Source organism: Glycine soja, chromosome 1 (assembly GCF_004193775.1).
Source record: "Glycine soja cultivar W05 chromosome 1, ASM419377v2, whole genome shotgun sequence".
Lineage (NCBI taxonomy): Eukaryota > Viridiplantae > Streptophyta > Magnoliopsida > Fabales > Fabaceae > Glycine > Glycine soja.
In genome coordinates, this window is record NC_041002.1 from 25,037,926 (window position 1) to 25,046,389 (window position 8,464).

General features: G+C 34.4%; 1 long non-coding RNA gene across 12 annotated transcripts; it reads left to right on the top strand.

The window, feature by feature from the left end:
- Positions 1–499: 499 nt before the first annotated feature.
- On the top strand, positions 500–7,985 carry LOC114413731. Of its 12 annotated transcripts, none has more exons than XR_003666971.1 (14): positions 500–678; positions 890–1,060; positions 1,863–2,080; positions 2,182–2,306; positions 3,108–3,164; positions 3,390–3,479; positions 3,869–3,920; positions 4,014–4,099; positions 4,518–4,582; positions 5,534–5,604; positions 5,725–6,210; positions 6,328–6,376; positions 6,485–6,611; positions 7,924–7,985. It is a non-coding gene; the product is annotated as an uncharacterized LOC114413731 (long non-coding RNA). The 12 variants fall into 12 exon arrangements; XR_003666980.1 differs by having other exon boundaries at positions 6,072–6,210; XR_003666969.1 differs by having other exon boundaries at positions 5,534–6,210.
- The last annotated feature ends 479 nt before the right edge of the window (positions 7,986–8,464 follow it).

Consider the following 8,464-nt stretch of genomic DNA (forward strand, 5'->3'; position numbering starts at 1 on the left):
AGGTCATTCCTGATTGGCCCACTCCACCAAGTATAAGGGAAATGTGGGGCTTCCATGACTTAACAAACTTTTATAAAAGGTTTGTCCCATATTTTTCTATACATGTAGCACCACTCATTGAGTTGGTGAGGAACCTTCACTACAAGAAAAATAACCTATGCCTACGGATGCTTTTTTGCTACAAACATAAATTAGTGTAGGTAAATCTCAAAAATATTTTTACCTACAACTGACTAATGTAGGTAAAACTCAACCACTTGTACTAACCATTATTTGGTGTAGGCAAATTCATTAAAACTAAAAAAATACTTCTACCTACAACTATGTTGTGTAGGTAAAACTCCAAAAAACTTGTGCCTATAGTTGATTAGTGTAGGTAAAACTCAAAAGAATTACTACCTACAAGCGCCCCTTTGACTATGAACCAAAACAAGCGCCCCTTGTAAAAACTCATAATACACTATCTGGACCACAAGGCGATAAAAACATTGCGCAGGTTTGGTAATTGGAAATAACCCGAACCAAACGGTCACACATGACCGAAGAAACAAATAGGCAGAGTGATCTGATATAATAAGCTATTTTTCACGCACCATTTAACCACTCTCTAAAACCCCCCTTCTCCGATTTAAGCTCTTTCCGGTCCCAATTTTGCAGATTCGACCGATCTCGCAACAGGTTTTTTCGTATTCCCTTACTTGATCTCGCAATTTGCTTTTCATTTTCATTTGCCGGATTGATTCCTCGATTGTGCGCTCATTTGTTAGTTCTTTTTTTTTTCCTCTCAATTTTTTGGAATATTGTGATGATTTATGAATCTGCCTTGAAAATTATGACGCAGCGTAATGTGCCCTTCTTGATTGGTTTCTTTTTTCTGCCATTTCGGCAGTGTTTAAGGTTCTAGAAAAGGTTTCAGACCAAAGCATAGAGGTTTTAGGTTTTTATAGCGCCAGTTCTTTTCACTTGTGGCATTAGGGTTTTTGTGACGTTTGGTTGAAGACTTTCTGTCTCCATGGATCTTTTTGACCTTAATTCCGCTGAAATGCTGAAGTTCTACTCTGTAAGTTTAATTTCTTCTCTTCTGACTTTTGTTAATAAAAAATAGTGGTGGTTGATTCGTTTCGGTGTAGCCTATCTTTATATGAATTTCCAAATTCCAAAATCTCTGTTTTGGTTCCATTTTACACATCTTCGAACCTCTTGTTAGTGTATTGTGTTTTACGCTTTATATTTCTATGAAAACGTGTATTTCTTTACTGATTTCAGTAAATAACACAGTTTTCTTTATTGACATCAGTGTATGCTTATGCTTGTTTTCTGACTTTAACTTTGGATTTGAGTGGTCATCATTGTTAGTTATAAATTACATGAAATTTGATTATGTTTATTATAGCTACAAAATTCATATGAATTGCCATCCAAATTGCAAAATGAACAAACATTCTTATATAGATTAGTGGAGGCACCTATTAGTTAGGTAATAGATGATGAAGTTATGACAGTTCTATTTAATCATCCGTTAGTTTTTAGAATTTAAGAAAGTTAAGATGATTTATGAAACCTCTGGTTCCATTCTACACCAATTTATGTTCCCTACACCCAAACTCTTTTCCAAATTTCACTCCCCAGAGTCCCTGAAATTGAAACATCCAGAAATTGTTCAATAGTATTAAATATTTTCACAAAATAATTACCCCTATAAAATGTGACCAAATTTTAAACTTATAAGAACTTTTGTTCACCTTCTCTTTATTTCATTCAAAATTGCTGCCCACTTTCAAAACTTAGAACCCTTGCTTCTTCTTATTTTCCTCTCAATCTTCTTTCTTTTCTCTCTCACTCCGTGTTCTTCTTTCTCGCAGTAGGTAAGCAAGTTCACACTCCAAATTCCATTTCGAAACTTCACCAGGCTCAACGCTCGACGCTTTTTTTTCTCTCTCTCTCAATCATTCACTGTTATGCGAGATTGAAAAAAAAGACAGTGAGTTTTGAGCGTAATGCAACTCTAAATGATGTCTTCTAGCAGCGTTTCACCAAAACCCCCACTCTCGTCAATGGCTTTTCCAACCTCTACGCCATGGTAGTACTCTTCACTTTCACTTTTAGGGATTGCTTTGCTTTTATTTTCTCATTCAATTGTTTTGTCTTGTTGTTATTGTATATTGTGATGTCTTATTGTAGGAGGTGGATCCTATTATTGAGCATGAGGACATGGGTGGCGCTGATGGGATGGACTCCTTGTTCTCCGAGCTCGCCGGCGCGATTCCCGTGATTGATGAGGCCATGAGCTTTGCACAGATGTTGAAGTAAGAATACCGTGACAACTAACAATTCAGTGTAGTGCATGTTTGTTTTATTGTTGCAAACGGACTTTTGGGGACAAAATGAGGTTTTGCTAAAGCATCCAGATTCCTTCCTTTTCCAAAACGGAGTTTGTGAATCATTAGATTTACCTTGGAATTCATGCACCGCTTTTTGAACGGACATCCAAACATGCTCTCAAGTCTTGCTCAACTTGTTTTTGATTCCTGTGTGTAATGTTTGTGATAAGATTTGTAAAGCTGATAGATTTAGGTTTGAGGTGTGCGAGAGAGAAAGGGGAATGATGGATGGTCGGTAGGTATGGACTAGTGATTGTATGTAGTGCATGCTTGGAAGCTAGTTATAAAGGGAAAAAAGTGTCAATTTGGCTTTAGAAACGTGGAAGTTGTTAACTGTGACAATTCAATATTGCTTAACTTGTTTTGGGGGCGTGTAATTAATGTCTGTGACTGGGCCAGTGGATTGGTTTAGGTTTGAAGTGAGCAAAGAGGAATGATGGTTGATTATGGATTGGTGATTATTGTATTTAATTAATCAATCAGAATTGTTATCAATGTTTTTGAAAAGGAAAATTATCAATGGATGCCACTACCCCAATTAATACTTAGAAAGATAAAGGGAAAGAAGAGAGAAACTATAGATATGATGCGATAGGGAGAGATTAAGGGAAATTACAAGTGTTGATAGAGTGTATGATATGTGAAGGAAAGACAGTGAGTTTTGAGCGCAGTGCAACTCTAAATGACGTCGTTTGATTTAATTTCTGTGTTTTGATTGGATTTTAGGGCTATTGCAACGGAAGGAACAAAAAACAGAGTCTCATTACTGACTATACACTCAAAGTAAGTGACTTTTCATACTCAACATTATGTTTAAGGTTAGGGAGAGAATAGGACCTCTTGTTCTTAGATATTTTTCAAAAAATTAATAATTTTTTTATTGTAAATAATTTTAATATATTAAATTAAATTGGCGTGATAGACAAAAATAATTATTTCTAATTTCTGGACTAACGACTTTGATTTTGTTATAAAAAATCACATATTCACTGTTTGCTATATGAATAGATATTGAGGCTTGATATTTGCAAAGATACCATTGTGGGTGATGAAATGCAGAGAGGTGTATCTGGTGGCCAAAAGAAGCGTGTATCCACGGTAATAACTAATTTGCTCTTCTAATTTTTCATTTTTATTCTACTGAGTCTGGGGTAGTTGAAAATGTAATAACTAAGAGTCAAAGTACAAATCTTTTTGACATAGATACTAATTGTTTCAAGAGAGATCTTTTGTGTTTTGGAACCACTTTCATTCTAAGAAGCATTATAAGTTATAATTCTTAATTTTGAAAAGAAGAATCTATCTAAACGGATTTCTGTTTTTTCCTTTTACCTACTAATCATAGCAAATTTCCTTTATAGCAAAATTGTCCAAATATAGCTTGCTTATTCTTTGAAAATGTGTTATATTGCCATTATGTATAAATTCTGTTTATGTTACTCTAGCTTTTATAATATGTTAATTTGTGTGTGCTTGTCTCTATGAAGTCAGGACACTGCATTTTGATACCTGTGGAACTGCAAAGAGTACTTGGATAAGGTACACACATTTGGTTTCTTCCCATTCAATTGGATCTTTCTAACACAGAAGTGAACTGCTTAGTAGTTTGGTTTCCTCTCTTTGTTTTTTTAGGCAGTTCACATTATCCTGACAACTAATAATGATCCACTAGGTCAAGCTTTAGCGGAAGAGCTGGCACGGCGCCTTGGGCGAGTAAGGTTGTATATCCTGTCATTTATTTTCCATGTTAAACAGTCTGTAAGTACCAAATATAATGTCAATAATCAAGGTTCAAGACACATATTCATGGTACCTCAACTACTTAATGTATTATTAGGTTCATGCATGCAAAGGTGTCCATATCTAACTAATAAATCAAAATGTGAACCAAATTTGGCACTCTAATAATGGTTCATAAAGTTTATTGGATCTAAGGGATCTAAGGATAGGTTATGCATTCTGTTCTTTTCCAACACTTGAGGCTTGTGAAATAATAAATGTTCACTTTTTCTTTACTTTTTCAATTGTGTCATGTACTTTGCATTTGTCTACTTATTGTAGTGCCAACTGAATTCAGAAATATTGATGAGTGATTATTTACTTTATGTACTGATGGGCTGCTTGCATTTTATTTAGGGAATAGAGGCTGCAAGGTAGCTGGAATCTGAAGGCATACAGACACATTTAACCTTTGTCTACAGGTAGTTTTTTTTAAAATATTTTACAGCAAGCTCTTGAGCTTAATACATGAAGGATTCTGATTAATGGGGTACTGAGATTCCACTTGTACCATCTAAAGGGTACTCAGATTATTGTTGTAAAAAGTTGTTTGTGACATAAATGGGTTTCATTTTCTTTTGTGCCTACCTGCCTTATTTAGTCCACGATTTTATAGGCTAGCCTGTGGACCAAGAATAAACAATGAAATGTAAAAACTAATAATAAGTGAACTAAAAATTTGAAAATTTTATAACTTATATTTTTTATTTTTAATTGATTAAATTTCAATATACAGTAAATATATCAATGAAACACAAGTCTGTTTAGTGGGTGTGGTAAAAGAAAAATAGAAAAAGAATGTTATGTAGGACAACTCTGTTTAGTTGGAAGTGTCAATGAGAAAAATATTGGAACAAAAATTAAAAAAGAAAAAATAAAAAATAGAAAAAAATTAGAGGACTAAAGTAGGATGACAAAACTTTTTTGTCATAGAGCCCATTTCAGTTGGTTTACTCCAAAACTTTTTTGTACCTAAGTTAGAGTACCCGTGTACCCCATTTTTAGAAATATTTATTTATTTGCTGATAGAAAAAACGTAGGAATGACAATTTAGAACCATATTCAATGAATACCTATAAAAATTCTCACAATATATACGATATATATACCAATCAAATGAGTTAAGTTCTAATGAGTAATTACTTAAGCATATTCAATGTCTTACTATCTTTAGAGTTTCTTTAATGATGTCTTAGCATATTTTGAAAGTTCAAAATCAAATTAATTCTTAACAATAGGTTCAGGTCATGTAGATCTCTACATTGTTTCCTTTTGTTATTTTCTTTTGGTTCTTTTGTTGTTGTCTTTAATTTATACTTCCATAAAGCTTTTGTGGACATTTCTAACTTTCGCTAGTAATTGGTGTAAATTAGGATCCAAAAGCCTTGGTCAAGACTCATTCATGTTTGTTCCTAATGAGGAAAACTTGTTGTCACATTCCCAGGTGTGCTCTTCAATTCTGCAAGTCCCCGTCCCTGCAAAGATGCTATGATTTGAATTTTAACATCAATGGGTATCATCATTCAGTTGTTGTTGTTGTTGTTGTTGTTGTTTTTCTTTACAGAGAAAGATGGTTCAGTGATGCATGGACTGGAAAGTCTATCTTGAACAACCAACCTTTGTATCTGCTATCAAATCTTTCTTTTATAATAAGGATGGAGGGAATCATAAATGGCACTCTTCAATCCTTATTTTGTTACCTTAAATAAATGAATAACTAAATGTTAGATGCTAGACACAGTAGTGTACCTTCTATCATATTTGTATTTCTTTGTATTGTGGAATAACTTTCACGTGCATGTGCCTAAAGTAATTGGTTATGTCTCAGTGAATTGAAACATTCAAAGTAATACATATATTTTCCTTCTATATACTTATATGGCTATTTGCTTCCACTGGGATGTTTTGCAGCTTTCTTATTTTTTCTTGGATCTCCTTGATTTGGATGAGGAGGCTGGCATGATCCAGAAGTCAACTAACCAAATTGATCAAAATGAGAATGCTGAAGAACAAGCTAATGCTGAGTCAACTAACCAAACTCTTATGCCAGGTAAATACAATGTAAATATTATTATTATTATTATTATATTTTGAATTGCAGATTCTAGTTCGGTTAACACTTAATTCTGATGAGAATAATTAATTAATTAATTAATTTGAATTGCAGATTTCATGAAGCCAGCTCACAATCAGTACGTTTACCGCCACGCCAATGGGTATATACTATTCATTCATTCTTTTGAGATTCTACTTGGAATTGAATTGTGTTGATATTTTTTTTCTTCTTTTTTTAATTCTCTATAATTGTTGTTGTTACCTTAAAGCTTGAGTGTGATTGGGTTGGCTCCTTCCCACATTGCTTTCAAGAATGAAGGTGGAATCACAGCCGTTGATTTCAATGTTGGAAAGTCTGATCGCAGTAGGATAAAAGTCACTGGAAAGCAGAAGAAGGTACATATTTTTCTCAAGTTTGAATTTTCACACTCTCCTCTCTGTTTCTGGATATGTATGAAGAAATAGTAAAGCTAATTCCTGCCTGATTCCTATTGTTTTTTGGTGCAAAATTGAAAAATACTTTCATATTAGTGACATTACTTTTAAGACTAGAAGTCTAGAATGAATGGCTTTGTCGTTGTTAATGATATCCTTTCATTATTTCTCCAAGTGAATTGAGTTGCAAATTTTAGCAATTAATAATTAAACTTGTAAGCATTAGGCACTTAACCAGCTCACGGTTGTGATATTGGTGCATTCATTGGTAGCCATTTCCTTGGTTTATAGTCTCCTATTTTGTTCTCTGGAGCTGTGGCTACGTCATTTTTTCTCTTGAGTTTTTACTAACCCTAATAGTTCACCATTCTTTGAAAAGAAACTAGAGATGCAGCTTTTAAACCCGCTCCTCTGGTTCAGAAGCCAATTTCTTCGATCTTGGAGAAAATTCGGCAGAGGAAATTGGAGATTTTACAGAAGTAGGTTGATTTGCGTTAAGATTGTTGTTGTTCATTGGGGTATGGATAAAATAAACATTTGTTTGTTTATTTTGGTCTATGGTGTATATGAATCTACATTTAATACGCATATTATGTACTTCTATCTCAAATTGAAAAGCGATTAATTTCCTTAATATTATTGCATGTGGACATCCATATATTGATTTTTATGCTTTCGTATGAGATTGAAATGATAATTAATGCCAGTCTGTAATACATTGTTCTGGTCATCATACAAGGGGATTTGTGGGCTCTCATTCGCAAACAAGGGACATCTTCTTCACATTGTTGGACATAATGGGGTAGCATACGGGGTTAATACTGAAACAGGAGAGCTTTTAAAAATTATATGACATTTACCTACAGAAGACCGTAGGTACAAGTAAATTGACTTTTACCTACAGTTAGAGATTATAGGTATAAATTAATATCCTTTACCTACACATTTGAAATAGTAGGTGTTACCTATAGTGATAGTTAAATTTGGCTGTAGGTAAAAATATATCCGTAGGTAAAGCCTATAGTGACAGACTATTAGTTGTCACTGTATACCCCCTCAAAGTTGACTCAAAAAATGTCTGTAGGACAAAGTCCTTTATACATCTACCTACGGATTTTGGACTTCTAGTGATAGATTTTGACTGTAGGTAAAAGTCATTTTTTTGTAGTGCTTGTTCCCTCATGGGAAGATGCCCAGGAATGGGGTTTTCAGACCATACCCTACTCTAACATATCCAACACCACTAATATATTTGTTTCTATTCTTTTTACAGGTGTCAAGGGGGAGGGGATGATGCAATCCTATCCCCAAGGGTATTGGATAGAAGACTCCAAGAGCATTGAGCTAGAGCTGCTAAAGAAGGCCCTAGGGTTCTCATGAACCTCAGGGTAGATTTCAGAGCCCATGAGCCAAGGTTGGGTCCACTCTTCTTTTTAAATGTTAGAATAAGTTTTTCCTTCTTTTGGGCCTTGTATTTTGGCCACTCTAGTAATATAGGGTTTTAGTATTGTATTTCAGGGCATTTTAAGTAGTCTTTGTAGTAGGGACTTTTTTGTATTTTCATGTATTTTGGCATGGGGATGAGCTTAGCTATTATAGGGGGGTGTAGCTAAGCTCTAGCTTCTCATCTCAAGGAGATGAGCTTAGATATTAGAGGGGTGTGTGTCGCTAAGCTCTAGCTTCTCAAGGAAGTTTCTCAAGGAAGCTTCTCAAGGAGGTGAGCTTAGTTATTAGAGGGGTGTGTGTCGCTAAGCTCTAGCTTCTCAAGGAAGCTTCTCAAAGAGATTTCTCAAGGAAGTTTCTCAAGGAAGTTT